The sequence below is a fragment of the Microplitis mediator genome, chromosome 7 (assembly GCF_029852145.1).
Source record: "Microplitis mediator isolate UGA2020A chromosome 7, iyMicMedi2.1, whole genome shotgun sequence".
NCBI classification, from domain to species: domain Eukaryota; kingdom Metazoa; phylum Arthropoda; class Insecta; order Hymenoptera; family Braconidae; genus Microplitis; species Microplitis mediator.
The window spans coordinates 19702805-19723698 of NC_079975.1; the positions used below are offsets into that span (position 1 = coordinate 19702805).

At 28.1% G+C, this 20894-nt stretch overlaps 1 protein-coding gene and 1 long non-coding RNA gene across 3 annotated transcripts in view; one reads left to right on the forward strand and one right to left on the reverse strand.

The window, feature by feature from the left end:
* LOC130671455 (probable muscarinic acetylcholine receptor gar-1) overlaps positions 1 to 15218 on the reverse strand; it is a 90899-nt gene extending 75681 nt beyond the window's left edge. For both annotated transcript variants that reach the window (XM_057475354.1, XM_057475353.1), the window contains exon 1: positions 14938 to 15218. The gene's annotated coding sequence lies outside the window, so the exon portion shown is untranslated. The remainder of the gene's footprint in view (positions 1 to 14937) is intronic.
* A 3505-nt stretch (positions 15219 to 18723) lies between these two features.
* Positions 18724 to 20095, forward strand: LOC130671309 (uncharacterized). The gene is made up of 2 exons (XR_008990500.1): positions 18724 to 19360; positions 19775 to 20095. It is a non-coding gene; the product is annotated as an uncharacterized LOC130671309 (long non-coding RNA).
* The last annotated feature ends 799 nt before the right edge of the window (positions 20096 to 20894 follow it).

Below are 20894 nucleotides of genomic sequence, written 5' to 3' on the forward strand. Positions count from 1 at the left end.
CATATTTACAATTGACCTTTTGTTTTCAGTCAATGCAGTACCGCTTTTGTCGTCATTTAAATATATTTTTGATCAATATTCTGGTTCGCTATTTTAAAATTACAAAAAAAAGTACTTATCGTAATAGAAAAGTATTTATTTCAATAAAAAAACAGTTGAATAGATTTTTCATCTTTTATTTTTCTTGAGTATCGTAGCTTATTGATTTCTATACCATATCATTTAATTGGGCTTTTTGTGAATATTAATTTTATCAATTCACTTTTTAATTACTGCAATTATATGAATGTACAAAAACAAAAAAAAAAGTAAAATTTTTTAATCACATGATATATACACTGTAAAAAATTCTCGGAGTGAATGCGGATTAAATCCGGAGTGAATGCGGAGTGAATGAATTTTTAATTATTCACTCCCCTCGGAGTGAAATTCACTCCGCAGAGGAGTTTTCGCGGAGTAGATAATTTTTTATTAATTTAATCCCTCCGGAGTGAAATTCACTCCGGAGCAGAGTTTTGTAAATATTATTAATAAAATATAACTCCACTCAATAAAATCGAAGTAAAAACTCGCGTATTACATAATTGATCAGCTGATACGCACACACATACGCACACACACGCAGATATTTGCACACACGCACACAAACACCTGCACACACTCAAACACACACTCGCGCACACACACATATTGTTTAGCAGTTTCATATAAATTAATATAAATTTATTTAAGTATTAAAACTCCGGACCGGAGTTAATTGGGAGTGAAATAAAATTCGCGTCACTCCGAGATCACTCCGCTAAAAAAAAATTCCCAATTTACTCCGCATGCGGAGTGATTTTTCTTAAAACTCCGGAACTCTGAGTGGCGGAGTGAATTCGGATTTTATTTCACTCCCAATTCACTCCGGATTCATTTCAGATTTTTTACAGTGTAAACATATTTTTGTTCTTTGCATTTTCAGAGAAAAATAATTCAATGATCGAGTCACCTCTAAACGCTCTATATATTTTTTAAAGTCTATAATATTAAATATGTTCACTCTGACGTATACGGCATTAATGTATCGCACATGTAATTTTTAATTTAATTATTTTTTATTGTCCGCATATTCATTAAAACATCAAACAATCCTTTATTATTTTTTAATAGATTTCTATTGAGTATATGCTGCTATTATTATTTTTATTTCCATTTATATTTTCGTAAAGTACTAATAGCTTTTAAAAATTAAACATTAATTGGTATTCCAGGTGAAAAATTTATTGAGGTATTTGCTTTTTAATTAATGTTGAAGTTAAACGAACCAACAGTTTGCAGCGTTTAACAATGCCGATCAATTAAAAATTATATTTCATTAGCAGAATAATTATTTCGAAATAAAATCGAGAAATTTCATATAGAAGGATATATTTAAACAAATTAAATCTTTTTATTTTTAGAACGTTTTAAGTAATTGTTTTGGATATTTTTTTAATAATTTTAAAGAGTGATGTGCGTGATAGGTAACAATATTACAGATATTAACTATTATACTCAAAAACACTTCCATTCGACTTGTTACAGCTTTGATTCAACGCATACACAGTTGTCCTGTTTTGTCATGCCTGTGAAGTGAACTGTAAGTGGCCGTTTATCGATCGGTGTACTATAATCAATGAAAAGGCAATGCAGATTTCTAGGTTTTCCACCAGCGTGACATAAGGAGCCCTTAATGATACTCTTTGAAGCCATTATTGAATACCCTTTTTACAAGTATGCTACACGGAGTTTAATTATATTATCTACATTACGAAATTTTTAATTTTAACTATCAGATATAGCGTAAAATTTTTCACTGGTAATAATGATTAGTTTTACTATTGAAAAAGAGAACAGTAACAATTGATGGTGCACGGAGAGAAATTTATGGTAACCGTTCCTAGTACGTTTATGAAATATCATCCCATACTGTTATGGTAATGATCACTTGGAATTGTGGGATATAGGCCCATACTTTCTGGGAAAAGTTCCCATAAGTATGGAAACAATTCCCATCATTATGGTAACAGTTTTCATATCGCATGTGAAAGAATTATGGTAATGATTAGCATAATATTATGGTAATCGTTCCCATTATAATATGGTAAACGTTACTATAATATTATGGGGATGGTTACCATATATTATGGTAATCGTTACCATACATTATGGTAATCGTTAGTATAACATTATAGTAATCGTTACCATAACATTATGGTAACCATTACCATAATATATGGTAACCATTACCGTAATATATATATGGTAACCATTACCATAATATACGGTAACTATTACCGTAATATATATGATAACCATTACCATATAATGTAGTAATAGTTACCATAATATTATGGAAACGATTACTATAATATTATGGTAACGGTTACTATATATATGGTAATGGTTACCATAATGTTATGGTAATAATAACTATAATATATATGGGTGCCGTTCCTATAATCAACATTTGAAAAAAACCGGTTACTATGCATTTTGAGAACCATTCCCATAATATATTGTAATTCTTACCATAAATTTCTCTCCGTGTGGTGGCGATTGCTATCGAAGATGCTAATTCTAACTATTAAAGATTATATTTGTTACAACCGAAGATGGTAACTGTTACCATTCAAGTTTGTAAAAAATCTTAAAGAAGAAATAGCATAAATTTATATAAATTTGAATACTTTATTTAATTTCATAATATGTATGTGTGTGCGTGCGTGCGTGTGTGTATGTATGTATGTATGTAAAAAGGTACAATTTTGCGTAACGTATTTTATGAACGGCTCTCTATGAAAACACTTTTTTCGAATTTTCATCATGTTTTCAGCTGCTATAATACTGAATGCATGACGGAAATAATTTTAATAGGAAAAAAATTATTTTGCTGTTTAGTTGTAAGTATACTTGAAAGGCCATTGCCCATGAATTATTGATATTGACGAATATTTTCCAAAAAAGTGGTATTATTATTATTTCAGTGAGACGTTTTCTTACTATATTTCACGTTCAAAGATGTGGGAATAAATCATTTGAAAAAAAATTTGGCTTATGAGTTCGAATAACCATCTATAACTTAACGATTTCTTTTACACATTAAACTGCATGAAAATTGAAAAAAAAAAGTTTGCGTTCCTCCAACGCGAAACGTTAGACGTACTATACTTTTGCAAAATTACTTAGTTGGATTCCCACACTGTAAATCGTCCCTACCCAGTTTATTCTGCACGTATAAAATATGTAAAATAAAAAAATTAAATAAATTGCCAAATGCGGATTATGTTTTACGGTCTATTGGACTGTCTGTGCGAATGTATACATGAAAAACAGTAATATGCGAAAGACAATGAATCAAGCTAATTCTTTTTTCAATAATTTCATACTTTTCTGGACTGAAAATTACTATCATTATTCTTTTTTATTTGTAAGTAATGTATTTTTGCATAGAATAAAGGCTTAGACAAGATTGTTTCGGATATTTGTATTGTCTTGGCTGTTTTCAAATTATACCGAGCACTATAACAGTAATATTACGTAACAGTATATTGAAAAACAACAGGGCGCAAAACTGGACTACTTACGGTAACAAGTAAGTCTGTTATATTAAGAATATAAAGACAACTTGCCATTACACAGAGGATTTGTCATATTAACAAATATTTTTTTTCTTAACAACAAATAATTACCGTAAATAATTAGATTGTAATAAAAAGCAATTGATTTTAGTTTAACAACATATTTATTTTGTAATTCTCATAAGTCTATTTTGGTAGCATAAGAAATTAATATTTTGCTATCGCAGAAAATTTTATTTTACGAGTGAAAAATCCTCTTTTTAGGCGCAACACAGTAATCTTGTTATTTTAACAAATTAATTTCTTTGTTCTAAGAATATTTTGGTAGGGTTACAAACCACTACTTAGTGTATAACGACAGATTCGCGGTCGGTGTAAAAACTTCGTAAGCACAACAAATATTTTGCTATCTGTATGTTAATGCAGAAGTTTGTTACCGCAAGTAATTTGACCTTTACATTCATGAAAAATTTTCTTCAGTGCAGTTTCTGAGATTACTCGGGACTAAACAACTCATAAGCTTTTTGTCTTTATAATATTAGCAGGAGAAGAGCGGGCGAAACGGGACGGGGTGAGCAAAATAGACTATCCCAAAAATTTGTCAAAAAAATTTTTTTTACACACTGATAGAAGGATTTCTTAGCATTTAAAAAGATTTCTTAGTATTTAAGAAATAGTTTCTTCGTATTTAATAAATATTTCTTACTATTTGAGAAATGGTTTCTTAACTAAAGTACCGGCGGGTAATAAGGCCTAGCTAAGGGAGATTTTGAATAGAATCGAAAATATTACATTTAGTTATCGAAATGTATCATTAATCTTTATTTCAATACATTAGCCATAAAATATAATGAAGTAATGGTATTTATATCACAAACAAACAAAAAATTAAACTTTTACAAAAACCATACGAATAGGCCTTATTTTACTACGGTAGGGTAATAAGGCCTACGGGTTGAACAAACTGGAATAGTTTAATTATACTTAATAAAATTGGTATTAGAGATGAATCATCACTTAAATTTAGCAACAATACTTTTTTAAAGACAGAAGACTAGATTGTTTTGTTCAGCAGCACTTAAAACTATTAGTATCCTTTTTAAGAGTCAGAAGACTAGATTGTTTTTTATAATTTATTCTGCGCTACGACATCATATGACGGATGATGAAATATAGAAGACAAGGAACGTGGTATCGGGACTCTATAAACTTGTTGTTACATCCCTATGCAAGACCCTTTTACTAGAGTAGCCTTTAGCGGAGGCGGTTATTTTAAATATCATTTCTATCACTTAGGCCTTATTACCCGACAGGCCTTACAGTCGACTCTGTCTAAAGGTTCCACGTCGGGACAGGACCATTGCCTAAAGGTTCCCTCCCCACCATCAGCACTTCCCCTACAACATATTTTCCTTGAGCGCCGAGGCGCACGCTAAAACGAACACATTGCGCAGTAAACATAACCTCAAAAAAACGGGCATTTAAAGTTAGCGCTCGAAAACTGAATTGTGATTCGTCACTCGAGAAAGCGGGTGGGGGAATATCCGGGAACCTTTAAGCAATGTATTCTAGAACCTATAGACAGCGGGAACCTTTAGGCAGAGAACCTTTAGACAGAGTCGACTGTATTACCCTCGGGTACCTTAGTAAGAAACATTTGTTAAATCCAAAGAAATAATTTCTTAAATACTAAGAAATCTTTTTAAATGCTAAAAAAATCCTTCAATCAGTGTTCAATTTTTCTTCATCAACGTTTTTTTGCAAATTTTGTATTTTTTTAAAATAATTTTTTCCAAAAATTTTTGTTATTGAAATCATTTTTAAGTTGAAATCGATTCTTTTTACGAATCATTTTCTAATCATTAAAACTTATTATTTATAAAATAAATTTAAAGGAATGATGAGCATCAAAACGAAAACCAAAGTAGAATATAGTAATCACAGATCATTAACATCGTATGTATCATGGGACCGCTTGTTACAACTTTTGCACTAATTCTACGATTTAGCGGGCTCAATATAACGTTGGCCAAAAAAGAAAAAAAAAATACGTACGATGTCCTTTTCGTAAAATTTAAATTTTATTTATTATTATTTTTTATGTCAATATACGTTTTCTTTTAGTATTTTTATTGACTAACTATACTGTAAATCTGTTTTCACTTTTAGTCTAATCGACTAAACAATTTTTTTAGTCATTGTTTTTAAATAACAATGGAAAAATTTGTTGTTCCATTTTTTTGAGGGTTCGTCCGTTTTGCCCGTCCAGGAAAAAATAAACTTTCATTGGCAACCGAAAATTTGAATTCATTACTCCAAATAGAAGTCAAGAAATTGAGACCTATTGTATTTTAATCCACGAAAACTCACTATTTTCTTAGCGATTCCGCTTTCCCTGCCTTTCCCCTACACATATAAAAATAAATACTAGGGTTGACAAGCTCACTATAGGGTAGCAAGGATCCTTATCTACTTGTCTAGGATATTATATTTTTTTTCTCGAAATTCAAATTGACTATTATTATCAGTGTTTAAGGTGTACACTATTGATTATATAAGATGACTTGGAGCAAAATAAGACACCACTTTTGCGATAACGAAAAATCGTTTTTTTATTTTTACTATAAATGCTTAGTTTCGGTCGTAAACACGATGGGGTGAATTAATCTAGGCAATTTAAAATTTTCAGTAAGAATTTATTTATTTTTTGTTTAATGCTTTTTTTTTTTTACTCAAAATTTCCTTCTCTACCAACCATAGTTAAGCAACCTCAAACAAAAAATAATTTTTTTCACCTCAATAATGATATCTCTTTTTGCCCCAAGTTTTCCTATATTTTTATTGCAAATCACGTTTTGTACTGAGGATATATACAAAAATTGCTTTAGTCTATAAATATGGTTTGAAACATTATGTGAAAAAATTCTTTGATAGAAAAAAAAATTTGCTATATTTTCATTAAACGTAAGTAAAAAGTGAAATATATAGCGCACTAAACTTCACGAAGGTGCTTTATTACCTCAGCATTCCTATTTCACTCAGCTCTTCTTTAATTATAAGAAAAAAAAATAAACTAAAATAAGAGTTCATTGACTCAAAACTACCAACGCAATAATTTAAATTTTTTGTAATTTATAGATGTAATTTATTTAATGAAATGTGAAGTTTAATTTAAGAAATAATTCATTCCGAAATAATATGACAAACACTCTTATTAGAAATTTTGAGATGCAGTAATTAAAGCACTTCTACTGAAAGTGGGTAGTTGAGGTGCTTAGGTAAGTTTTTAACATTGCATTTCAAATGTTTAGTTACGATTCACATTCCGCTGAGCGTAATTTTCTTAATTGAAAAAAACTATTACCGTTTAATTTGAAATAATTATAAATATTGTTTTACATCAACAGCCATAAATTTCACTTTAATGTTTAAGTATAATTTATGAATTTATATTTTTATGGAAAAGTTAAGAAGATTGTTCTTCTAAGAAGGAACACCTGGCACCACAACGAAGACCCGGCTCCCGCAGTGACCCAAACAAACTACTCGAATTGTTTAGTAAACAATTCGTCTAAGTAAGACGATCATAAGCCCGGGATGCCGTCATGAACGAAGAGACCTGGTTATTCAGGATGGTCGTCACAGAGAGAAAACTGACAAAGAGGCGATATAATTTTTTTTTAGTCAAGCTTATAATAGTACATTGTATAGCGCGTGTACAAAGAGAAGGATATCTGACGAGCGTCAAGTTGATGATAGCTTATAGTGCATTCAGATAGGTATAAGGGTGAATAACGCATGATCCGCAGGCAAATGCGACTATTCGCCTGAGTACTCATGTGAATGCACTATAAGCATTATACAACATCGCAAAATGGAGGACACTATACTATATTGTGCTACGTGGGAATCAGCCTCTTTGCTACCACCAGGCAACGCTCGAAAATCAAACTTTCGCAGCGGGTATTACAATAGTACATAATTCACCTAGGGAGAAAAGTAGGACATTCCAAATCGCGTGTGTAATTGCCTACATGAGCCGAAGACTGACAAATATGTTTTTTCACCATACCTGCGCTGAAAGTCCAAAATCCTGACTGTTTAGAGGGAAGAAATTCGATCTTTCTTGTTATGAGGGAGCAAATGACAAAAATTAGTGCATGCGCTATTCCTCCCAAAAACAGAGGCAAAAATTTAAACTTTCAGGTCCAGGTCTGGTGAAAAATTGCATACACACCATGACGGAACGTAGAATGTCCTACTTTCCTTCTTTGGTGTGAAATATAGGGGGGGGGGCAAAACGGGATACTTAAGGAAATACTAAGTTTTCGAGGACTCAAATACGCTAAATCTTTCTGTTTTTAATGATATTCAAAGTAAATAAAAAAAAAATTCAGTTGCTGTTAAAAAAAAAAAATGTCACTTTTGGGGGCAAAATGGGGTACCCCCTCAAAAAGTGAAAAAAAAATTTCCGGATATTAAATAAATTTGATTAAATTAAATTTTTTTGTAAGTAATTTACATAAAGAAAAATGATATTTTACACAATTATTGGATGCCAAGAAAAAAAAAAAATTTTTGATGGTTTTTATCATAAAACAAAAGCCATTAATGTTTTTCGACTGACACTCGATTTTTAAAAAAGTTTAGCAAAAATATTCAAAATAATGCTCAATTATATTTACAAGTGATTTTGGAATGTTTAAAAAATGAAATTTTTTTTTTTATAAAATCTTATGGGTGCCCCGTTTTACCTACCCTACCCCGTTTTGCCCCCATTCCCCTACTATTACTATAATATTCTGTGATGATTGATCCGTGTTATTTATTATTAGTTTTTTTAACTTCTCACTACGAAAATTGACGATTTTCGGAAAGTTCGGGAAGTTATTGGTTTCAACCCGATTTTCAAAAATCGAGTTTTCAGCAGATGTCGAAATTTAAAGTTCCTAATAAATAAACATTTACAAAAAAAAATCATTTTTTTCACTGAAAAGTAGTATTTCATTTTGGCCCACTTTCACCTTGTATATATTATACCTTTCAAGTATTTATGATTGTACTTTTCTATCGGATTTTTCTAACTTTTCACTGAGAAAATTGTAAATAAAAAAAAAAGCGTTATTATTTTCATTTCGAAACATTTATTTTTTCATTAGTGTTTATAGCTATTCAGAATATTTTTTTTCAACAACAAATGATCACATTCCATGTAATTATCAAACTTATAACATTGACCGCAGGGGTAATCATATATACTTTATAAAATTTTTCCAAATCGTAGGGAGATATTTGGGTCATGCATACATAATAATTAAATTTTTGAACATAAAATAAAAAATAAAAATATAATCACATAAATCAATGGTATAACATGAATGAAATAATAATACTATACTGATTGGAGTGCTAAATATGATTCTATAAATTTGATTGTGGCTTTTGAATCTCCATTGGGATATAGTCACGCTCCTAATCATATATGCCACCACGAGTACATACATGTTTACCGCACCATGTATGACAAATCTACATCACCATTCTTCGCTTACAAATTATTATATACAACGCTCACTAAACTAAATATAATTTTATTACCATATCATACTTTCGTATATATAAATAGTACCTATAATTTACTCTACATTGCCAAATGTTACACAAAGAAATATATTTAGGGGACTTTACTAAAATATATGGATTAAAATTACTTAATTTATATTGAAAAGTAAAACACTATTGAAATTGTATAATTTTTAATGCCTTGAGAATTTAATTATCATTTATATTTAGTAACTTTCATCAAGCGAATATGCAAAAAAATATAAGCTGCATTAGTAAACTTAACTATCTATTTAATAAATTCTATTATGTAGTATAGTAAATTTTACTATTGTATCCTGACTAGAATTTTTTTTCTAATTCGTCTGAAACATCATAAGGACTAATAGGTTAATCTTAAGGTCGGCCTTAACAGAGCAAATTTGACGAGTTCAAATAAAAGAAGAAAGTTGTCGGTCATCGAGTTATTCTGATCAGGTCCATTTGAGGTTAAAGTCTCGATTGGAATTTTTTTTCTGATTTGCCTGAAGTACCATGAAAATATAATTCAACAATCGATTCAATTGTATAAAAAAATTTGATTCCTTTTGATGCTCAATTTACCGCCTGAAAATTAAATAAAGTACACAACAGTAATATATTTATATTGAGAATAAGTCAATCAAAATATCACGAGATATTAATTTCATCATCAGTTATCCTTTGGTATCACAATAAGTCTAATATTTATATATAGTGGATGATAGCATCAAGGATTTAGAATTGGAAGGATCCAGGTTCAAGCCTAGCAGTCAACGAGATTTTGTCGTCAATAAAAAACATGTTTACTTTGTCGAAGTAATGCTCTTTATATATTAGATCACATTCCGGATCTTATGAAAATTTTTATATTTTCGCAGTTCAATATTTTTTTTTATTAATTAATTATAAGGCAATCGTGATAACAGCGTCATGGGTCATCTACGTTATATTCTTATCAGGTTTTTATGGGGCAAATCTGTTCTAGTCTTTATCAGATTAGAAGATCAACATGAGCTGGTCCTTATTGTACTTTTATAAGAAATTCGAGCCTGATGATCTAAATATGTATCAGCGCTGGTTTCAATTTTTATATTCTACACGGAGAAAAATAAATGATTGGAGTTATCATACTAAATTTGTAGCTGCAATCATCTAGGATGATTAAAAAATTTTTCAGTGTAAAGATGGTTAGTGCTACAATTTGTTATAATTGCAGTTACCATTTTTTATAGTAACAGTTACCATCAGGATGATAACAGTAACCATTAAGATGATTACAGCTACTATCAGGATGGTAATATTTACCATCAGGATAATAATGTTTCCTATCAAGGATAGTGATAATTTATCACTGATAAAAACACTGATAAAGAAAAAAAAAAAATTATTAAATGCTATAAAAAAAATTGATCAAAAATTCAATAATTTTCAAGTACTGGTGCAAAATTATAAATTTTTGATTACAAATATGATGACAAACATACTTAAATTTTATTTATAAAATTTTTACAAAAAAATGACAATTATTTATTTTTTACAATTATTTAAATCCATAATTTGATGTTTAAAGTCTACTTGTCTTAGATGGTAACTTTAATCATCTTTAATGGTAACTACTACAATTTCTGATGGTAACTGTAACCATCTAGATCGTAAATACAACTATTTAAAATGATAACTGTAACTATCTCTAATTAACATACATGATTGTAACAGTTACCATAAATATGATTTATACAATCATCCAGATAGTTGTCACTACCATCGGGTTGATGGTAAAAAATTTTACCATAAATAGATAGTAACTGCAATCATTTAATTTTCTGAGTGTATACAAAAATTAGGCTTTCGCTGAGATTTGAACCCTGATATCGAGGGTGCGATATCTATCATTCTGTCGGTTTCATGTCTCTTCTGAACAAAAAACTCTGAACTTGTAATATATATTTTCATATGATATATTACCTTGACCAATTGTTGATTTCATCTATCTGCTTTCAAAGAATTACGAATGGTGTAGTAATTTCTTAATTGTTACATAACATTTGATACGACTCTATTGATCTGATTTAGAGAATTTACAATATGGATATTATCTTGCATATTGTACAGTATTTTGTACATACTCTAATAAATTTATACATTTTTATAGAATAAAAATCGTTAAATCATATCATGAAATATGATACTCAACGTTTAGTAAAAACTGAATATACTCTTAATAAAAATTGACATTCTATCAATAAAGAATATGAACGGAAGGGAATAGTAATAAAACTAATAACCTAAACATTTTTTAAACAAAGTTAGAACATCACAGTAAAAAATATTGTGTAAAATCAACACAGTTTGTGTGTTAAAAACGGTTGACACGAAATTTGTGTTGAAATTTCGACACAAACTTTGTGTAACCCCTTTTTAACACAAAGATTATGTTGAAATATCGCCACAAGAGGACGCAAAGAATTCCACAGTAACACACAAAATGTGTTAATAAAAAGTGTATAACACATTTTTTATGTTACAAAATAAAGTGACAGAAACTTTGTGTTAGTTTAACACACTACAATTTTTAATACAAACCGTTTTCGATACAAGTACACAATATTTTTTACTGTGATTAATTACTATTTTGTAATTCTTACTATACGAACAGTAATAAATATTTAAAGTAATCCAATTATTGATTTACATTATTATGTTTTACTAAAATATACACATATAAATTTGCAAGACTTATTTTCACCTTGTACCATTTACCTTTAATTGTATCCAAATTTCGGGTTTTCTTCTTAACTTTATGTCATGAAAATTAAAAATTTTTAATTAAAAAGGTTAGTTATTGGTTTCGGTCTGATTTTCGAAAATCGAGTTTTCATCTGATGCCGAAGTTTTGAGGCCCTTCTTAGAGAGCAATTCTGACTATATCCACGTAAACGTGTGTGTGTATATGTATTTATGTGTGTAAACTAATTTTTGTCATATGGTATTTTTTTAAAAAATCAAACGATTTTAAGGTTTGTTCCGATTATCGAAAGGGCTTATCAAGTCTTAAAATTGAAATTTTGAAGTCGATCAGCTGAGAAGTTTCCAAGTTATTTAAAAAATAAAAATCAAAGGTTATTCATTTTAGGTTTTTGTGGCGTAACTCATAAACTCCTCAATCGATTTACCTTTCTGAGCTCAAAAACGGCAGGAAGTTTGGGGGTTGGTCTGCAAGGTCAATCGTTTTTCAGATTTTTTTTTTAATTCTGTAATTTCGTTAACTTATTCTTACTATAAGTAATAATAATAATATTACAATAATCTAAGAAAGAAAACAATTTGTTAAGTTGTCAATAGCTAATGAAAACGTCAAATTATTATTCCGAATGAAAAGATTCGTGCCGTCATGTGGTGAATGTTGTACAGTAAATGACATATTTTCACGACAGCCGAGGAGTCATCATAAAAATATACATCAAGTCTTTAATCATGTTCTAAGTATTGTCGTGTAGTGTGAAAAAACTGTCACATTTATTATTCAACTACAAATGTACACATACATGGAAGGTGTTGTATATACATTTTCACCTATTTTATACATATATATATGTGGTTTATGAAGATTACTGTTTCGATAGTATAAAGCCACGCTCTAGAAATCATGAATCTACGAACATAATTAATGTTGAATAGTTTTGTGTATATTATGGCAAGGATTTTGTTTATTTGAAGGTCTTGCAGTAACTTTTCATTATCGCGGACAGCCAATCTTATTCGACAATTCAGACGATAACTTACTTTTATAAATATATAACTTGAAATATATTGTTTATGTTTAAATAATTATATTCATTATAATATTTATTTACAATTAAATATTTATTATTTGTTTTTTTAATGTATATTTTATTACTATTTTTTTTATTTTTAACTTTATTCCTATTAATAGCGTGACAATAGCTTATTACTAATTTAACTTATGTACTATTAAATAATACTTTAAATAGAAAAAAAAAAAAAAATATTACTACTATAAAATATAAATTATTTGAGCAAAAAAAATTTTATGTTGAATTGTGAAACGTGAATAAATAACAAGGGTATTTGCGGTTACACAATGCCTGTATTCAAATATGCTCTAATAAGGTCATATATACGCAAAATATGACCGTGAAGTTTAACATAATTCAAAAAATATCATCATGTGTATCCAAAGATTCGATCGATATTTATCGATCGCATCAGGAAAAAAGGTTAAGGGTAGCTATTATTGTATCTCATATTTTTCGTAAATTCTTTCATTCTCGAGGCCGCTACTAATGCGATTATTCGAATATGTGTTGTGCTGATATAGTTATGTTTAGTTTGTAACTAAATTATCTGAATGAAATAAAAAAGTAGAAAGAAAAAATCAATTATCTGACTCTATGCGATTGATAGATTTTAAAATTTTAATGAATAAAAATGAATGAATAGTGCAACGTTTCTGATAGTGTTACGAAAAATTTATTAGCTTCGTTGATTTATTCATGAAATAAAAGTTGAATAGTTCTTTTTTTTTCGTTAAATTTATCAAAATTTATTGAAAGATTATTTTTAGTTTTTTTAACATTAGTATTTAGCAATATCAATAGTAATTTTACGGCTATTCTATTAATTTACAAAAAGTATGAGCTAATATTAATTTGCCGTTTAGATGCGAAAATATGAAAGTACAAAATCAATAAATAATTTTAGTTACAATTATTATAACAAAATCAAAATTTATCAACATAATTTCGTAAAAAAAAGATCGAAATATTTGAAACTAAACGCAAATTTATTCATTTTAGAAAATGATTTTTTACGAAATCTTCAAATTTCTATTTTCAGTGGCATAATTTTTTATAGAAAAAAAATCCAATGATTCCAAAAGTTCTTTCGTTTTTTCAGTGTAAAACATAAGTTATTTAAAAAATAATTATCCTTAATGTATTAAATATAATGATTTCAGACAAAGTTAATCTTTTAGACTTTTCGGATCGAAAATTACTATGTTCCAGCTTTCCTAAATATTTCGAATTTTAAGGGGATATACGCTATCGGACCTCTTTCTCACTCTCAGAAAAATAAACGGGACTATCTTTGTTGTACTCGTAGAATAAATGAGAATTTTAAACCACTTTTTCTAGGAGACAAATTGGAATTTTTAAAAATACGAAATTTCTGGCCCTCTGTTAAGATTTTACAAAACGCTAAAGACTATATTTTAGGTTTCCAGTGTTTTTCCCTGAATAAAACTGAATTGAAAAACGGTTACCGTTACCCCTTAAAGATAAAAAAAATAGAATCAAATTTTGTTATTATTTCTCAATTTCCAAAATGAAGAACTCAATAAATCAATAGTTTTCCATTTTTTGTGAAATGGTCAACCTTACAGGTAAAATTTACCATTTATATTCATGGTAAACTAAATCACTAAAACCTTTTCTAATCTGTAACTTTTTCACAAAATGTAATTTTTTTACCTCAGAAAAAATCCCTTTTCATAACAGTTTTATCTATATTAAATAAAAAAATCCCAAACCTATACAAGGGACATATCTTTTCGACAAACGACTAACTTTTCTCATATCGCGATCTCCGCTAAGAAAGCGTCTTATCTTCCGAGATTTTCAAATTATTTTTTTTGGTGTGGTTAGTGAATTAATAATTTAATAGAATAAATTAAAATATTGTTTTTACAAATAAACTATAGTATAAAAATAATTCGACCAAATTTTATTACCTTGAGCATCCAGTTGATGAAACTTGATAAAAATAGGCCGGTTAGTATCGAACTTTCAATCAATTATAGTCATTGTTCATATCACAAATTTATTGAAAATCTCTCCACTAAAAAATTTTCACCATTTAATTTCTTATGCACCGAAAAATAAAAAAAAATTTTTTTTTTTTTGTTTACAACTTTACCACTTGTGAGTTCAGTTACACTCGTAAATATAAAAAAAAGTCATCAACTTTGTTGATTTTAAAATATTGCTTATGAATCTATCGCTCACTAGCCTATTATTTTTATTACTATTATTATTATTATTATTATTGTTATTATTATTGTTATTATTATTTTTATTATTATTATTATTATTATTATTATTATTATTACTATTATTAATATTAATGATTATTAAATTATTTATTATAAGTTCATTGACTTTTTCCCACCACATCACATTAATAATAAATAAATAATAAAATAAATAGATTAATTATATAAAATCATACAATAAGAAGAGGATGTTCATAATTTTTTTAGGAAGATCATTTATTGGAAATGTGAGCTCTAATAATATGACAATATCAAAAAAATAGTTAACATATTTTTTATTTTATTTTATATATACTTAATATTCATATTGTATCGTATACTTTTAAATTGAAGCTCACTGAATAAGGTGCCGTGATGCAACAGACACGCGACGTGAATTGAAAGTGGGCGCCGGACAAGAAAACGTTCATGAAGCGCGTCGACGGTTCCTTTGAGCGCAAGCGCACATGTCGTGACACCGACTACGACGATGACGACAAGTTTTTTCTCACACCCCCTATATTACTGCGCGATTGAAGCAACCACCGGTATAAAGATTATGGATGCTCGGTATACTCTCTTCTTCATAGCGTTATTATATACTGATTTATTCGCTACATTTTTTTCCGTCTCTTAAAAAAAAATTTTTTTTGTTTCAAACTTTTCGATTCATCTAATTTTTATTTTTTTAACTGTGCTTGCAACCGGTTAATAAAAAATTGAGTTGGTTAAATCAACGGGAAAATTATATTCCTATGCTTGGCAACGAGAACAAAAAAAAAATAATACCGTAATTTATAATTTTTTTTTTAACGTATAATTAATATTTTAAGTTAATTAAAAACTTCGTATGGAATTAATTGATTATTTGCCGATGTAAAACAAAAAAAAAAAAAAAAAAAAAAAAAAAAACTTAGCCAGCAAAGAAAAAAGAAGTACAAGGACAAAAAATTTTTTCGATGTTATCGTTAAAAAGTTTTTTTAATTTGTAGCCGATAACAGATTTTAAAAGTCATTGAAGGTTATTAGGGTTAGTTTTATAAATATAAAAAAAAGTTTTCGAAAACTTGTTAAATTTATATTAATACGTCATACTTTTATTATTCAAAGATTATTGAGAATTCTCACGGCTAGTTAAAGAAAACCAGGACAGTAGGAGAAACCGGACAAAAAACGAGGCATGAAAGTTATTTTTTCAGTTCCGGGACACAAAAAGCTTAAAAAAATCGAGGAAATTGGATATGAAATTTCTATTTTCCAATTTCAGTTTTATAAAAGACTAATCTTATTCTAGAAATCAGAGGAATCCCGGTTGTCCCATCTTATTATGGACTTGTGTACCCTCGAAATTACAAAAATATTTTTTAACATAAATGAATATATAATTCTCTAAAAAGACCTTTATAAGGAAAAAAAAATCTAGTAAAATATGTCAAAAATATTTTATACGACTTTTAAGGAATTTTAACTCTCTATAATATTTTACTCGTTAAAGGATTGAATAATGCTTTGCGAAAACAGTTTGTGATAAAACAGAGGAAACAATCTTACTGAAACATAAATTGCGATCATTATATAAATAATAATAGCATAACGATAAAAAAAAAGTATGCAGCAGTCGGTCTTCATTTTTTTCCACTTCTTTAAAGGGTGTAACTAACTGAAATATCAGAACTCTGCAATGATCTTTTTTAAATTTCTTAATTAATGTGAGCTAATAAAAATCAGAAAAATTTGGTGATAGTAGAGCACTACCTCTCTGCTTCGCGTTCAAGGTGCGCAAAAGTAAATTATCATAAAGTATTCGTTTAGTATTTGAGAAAATTACGAAAGTTCAAGAAGTGAAAAGAATCAGCCGTAAACTGTGAAAAGAATCTAAAACTTGACTGACCCTACAGGCCAGCTCAGAAACTTTTCATCGTTTCCGAGCTCAAAGAGCTCGAAAGCACTTTCGTCAAAATACCTATTCAAGCTCGACGAGCTCGGAATCATCTTTTAATATATTTGTATTTTTGAGTTCTTCAAGCTTCAACAAGCGGTTTTTAAAATTTTGTTCACGATTTTGCTTAATGAAATCAATGAATTCGGACAAAAATCAATGAATGCGATTTAAATAGAAAGTTCAATGAGTTTTGAATCAGATCAGAGCGTTAATATTTAAAATATGCGACAAAATTGTAAAAAACAGTGATTTTTCTTAAATTTTTTCGACAATATTACTTAAACTATTACAACGATTCCAATAAAATCTGTAGTGATCGAAAGAGACTATAAAATGGTAGACTTCATTAAATTTTACACTGAAAGAAATTTTCTTTAAAAATTACCGTTATATTCACGGTAATTGTGGGATGAATGGCACGACCTAATTATTCGTCGGTAAGTCAGATAATTTTTAACTTTTTTTCAACAAATTTTACCGTAGTTTACTGTAAATTTTATTCGGTTTTCGGTAAATTTTATGAAGTCTACCACAAAATAAATCATTTTTTTCGTAATTTTTATTTCAAAAATGGTAATAAATAAAAGCGCTGCATTATGTCCCAACGATTATAGTGAATTTAACGGTAATTTTGAAAGAGAATTTCTTTTTGTGAAGGTATATTTGAAAACTTATATTTTGAGTTATACAACGAAAATAAGGACTAATAGATCAGTCTTGACGTTTGAGGTGGCTTTCGACGCAGTTTTTCAGTCTGTAATGCCAAATAATTTTTGAAAATAATCAATTGAACCGTTTTGATTTTTTTCGGAAAAAACACTTTTTTGAAATTTTTTCGCTAACGATATCCCTTGAACAAATGATTCAATTTTGGTGGTTAAGGTGGCATTCGACCAGCTTATAAAGTTTTAGAGCTGATCAGATTTTGATATCAATCCATAAAGTAAGTTTGAAGTTATCAAAAGAAAACATTTTTGAAAATCATTTTATTTCGGAAATATCTCAAAAAACCAAATCGGCTCATCCGTTTAAATGTTACAGAATATTTACACACAGACATGCGTACGTGAGTACACACATACATACACTCGGGCATCCTTTTGAAAATAGTCAGAATAGTAAATATCTAAATTTTTCTTATGTACATTGTAAAATATACTACTCGATAGCATGTAAATGAAGTGCAATTTCCACTAACAACATAGTAAAAATTTAGTTACTGGCTAGATGTCCTTACAGTTCCAAACTTTATGAGTAATTTTTACTCAAAAATTCTCTGAGTGCAGAAATCTATGAAAAATTTTAGATTGTCAATAATTATTTTTTATTATTTACTCCCTCCAGTGTAATAGGCCAAAAAAAAAGTATTTAAACATTTATGGTAAAGCCCCTGTTCTGCATATTCTCAAGCATATTAAAGAAATGATAAGAGCGTTCAAATAAATACTTAACAAAATTATCTTGTGTTAGATTATAATTAAAAAATAAATGAAAAATTATTATATCATAAATAATATAATAATTGAAAAAAAATTCTACACGGAAAAAAAATTCGACGAAAAATTCCAATATTACTATCGTAATCCTGGACTATACTTTTATTATCTGTAACATTCAAATATATGATACGAAAATTTACAGTTTTTAAAAGATTTTTTACTATTCACTATCGTAATTTCATTAAGAGTTTATTGTAATCAATTCAATAAGAAATATTACAATGTTACTATCGTAAATAGTAAAAGAATAAAAAATAAGATTTAATTATACTATTTATTCTTTTATTCTTCCTTTTAATTTACAGTGCTGCCTCTATGTTTTTACAATACAAGCTACAAAAATTACGATAGTTGGATTGTAAATTTTCTGAAATGGTATAGTATATGCCATCTGAAGCGTTTACGTATGAAAGACAAGTGTTGTCACAAACCATGATGTGATGCTTGTATGAGTGTATATATATATATAAATACAAATGATGACATCTACTTTGTCTGTATTATTTGTGGTTCAACTATATATATTTATAAATCAGTTCATCTTTATCCACAGTGTAGTGCAGAAATAGAGGTTATTATTCATGACGTTTTTCGGACAATTGTAAATAAGAAATTTAAAATAAAAACTGTACTTTCGTCATTACAAACCTACATAGATTGTGGAATATAATAATTTGGTGGTGTAAGTATAATTATTATTATTCAATTTTTATTAAACTTAATATTCTGTGGGTATATCGTATGATCCTGAAGTTGGCAGATAATTAGTAATTTTCGGATTTTTTTTTTCACCAAAGAAATTACAAAAAAAAAAAAACTAAAAAAATACACATGTAGAAAATTTAAAAAACTATGGGTGCAATTTTTTAAAATATTTTTTTTTTAATTATTTATCGTCTAAAAAAAAATCCAAAAATTATTAGATATCTGCTAACTTCAGTATCATGTATATCGTTCGTTTTAAAATCATTTATCTGGACAAGAAGTTTATTTTTATAAACAATTTAGTAGTATTTTGTGGTCATAGGATAAATGATTCTAAATGAATGAAAATTTATTTTTTCTAATAAATTCAATTCTCCTAATTTTGTTACAGGATAATCTTCATTTGTCGACAATGAATAATTTTACCCGGCTTTGCGAGAGGTAAAACATTTCAATAACCTCAAATTATGGACATTCAACATTTCTTTATGATACTGAAGTTAGCAGACGCCTAATAATTTTTGGATTTTTTTAAAAATGATAAATTATAGAAAAAAAGTATTCGAAAAAATTGCACCTATGGTTTTTTTAATTTTCTACATGTGCGTATTTTGAATACAAATAAATGAGTTATTTATTCATAAATTTTATATATACCAAAAAAATATGTTTGAAAAAATATTAAATAAATGTTTTATTATTACTACTTCAACATGTTTTATTTTTATTTCGAGATTGTATTTTCCTTCTCAATTTAACTGTTAAAAAAAAAAAAAAAATTCCAAATGATAAATTTTTCTTTTTTATTAATTATAAGTTCTACTTTTTTAAGAAAATATATTTTACTCCATTGACTTCTAATTATTATTTTATATTTAAAGAAATTCTACATTACCGACTCATTCATTTTACGATAGTTGTATTAGAATTTATGTTAACACAACTTGTATAATTTACTCTATAGTATCTGATTTTTTCTTTCTGGTAGTAGTATAAATTATAAAATAAAAATTACGATAGTCTATTGTAAAAATTATTATTGAAAACTTATAGTCCAGCGTTACAATACTATATAATGAAAATTACGATAGTTAAATCGTAAAAAATCCGTGAATTTTTTTTCCGTGTATCATCTCTAATTAAAATGAGAAAAAAGTTACGGAAATTTGTGATATCCCAGTAATTTAGTTACAATAAAAAATAAAAAATAAAAAAAATAGAACGGATGACGGATTGTCTGATGAAACAAATTACCCACTCGAATCTAATGATCACACCTCCAACGATAATTAACGCTTGCAGCAACGTCGTCACGTGCCATCGTCCTGACGTATACCCTCTAGATATATGTGTATATACTACTGATGAGAGTAGAATATTATACGTCTATTCGCCTGCAACTAGTGAAAGAGAACTATAAATATATTTATATATTGAAAAAGTCAGAAAACATACTATATACTAGTATGGTCTAGTAAGTTGGTTGTCGACTAATGTAGAGGTAGGTCATG